This window comes from Cherax quadricarinatus, chromosome 20, assembly GCF_038502225.1.
Source record: "Cherax quadricarinatus isolate ZL_2023a chromosome 20, ASM3850222v1, whole genome shotgun sequence".
Lineage (NCBI taxonomy): Eukaryota > Metazoa > Arthropoda > Malacostraca > Decapoda > Parastacidae > Cherax > Cherax quadricarinatus.
Window position 1 is genome coordinate 37,446,976 of NC_091311.1, and position 791 is coordinate 37,447,766.

The window sequence follows — 791 nt, forward strand, 5'->3', positions numbered from 1 at the left end:
TTAACCTGTATCCAAGAAGACTGGGGAAAATATGGATAACTAATTCACTATAGAGAAATAAACCTGGATAATTAGTATATTTCATAGCTGGAGGGAGACCTACCAAGGTTCAGTGTCCTTCACATCTCAGCTACATCTGCCTCCCTCAGGCGGAACCTCTATAGGTAGTGTTGTTTATAAGAGATCCACAGCTCCTGTCTCCTACACTGCCAGATCTGTCTGTCTCCGGCCTTAGCTCTCGCCGATCTCCGTTTTATCCACCATACAAGCGAGCACAGAATATATACACCGAGAGGTGTATATCTCTCAGCGTAAATACACTGAGAGTTTATTTAAACCCTCTTTTAGGATTAAAGTATTCTTGTCTGGTGGTGAAGAGGTTACGTGCAGCCTCAATGACTCAATGTAAGTCGACAGGGTTTTAAACCCATTAACCAACCTTACAACCTCTTCCTTCTATCTTCTTGTTTCATCTCCTCACTTAACCTCACACTTGAGTGAGTAGATCTCATTCCAAAGTGTGTCATGAATTCAGATACCAAGTCACAAAGCGGGATATTCCTCACACTGGCTTGTAAGCGTACTTAAGATGTTACCATGACAACTACACTGATGATGCTACCATGTTAGCCACATTGTGATGATGTTACCATGACAACGAGATTGAAACATGACCCTTCTTATCACAATGATATGCCACGAAGGACAGTTACCCTGCAACAATCAAGGTTGGTCAACAATCAAGATTGTTCAACAATCAAGGTTGGTCAACAATCAAGACTGGTCAACAA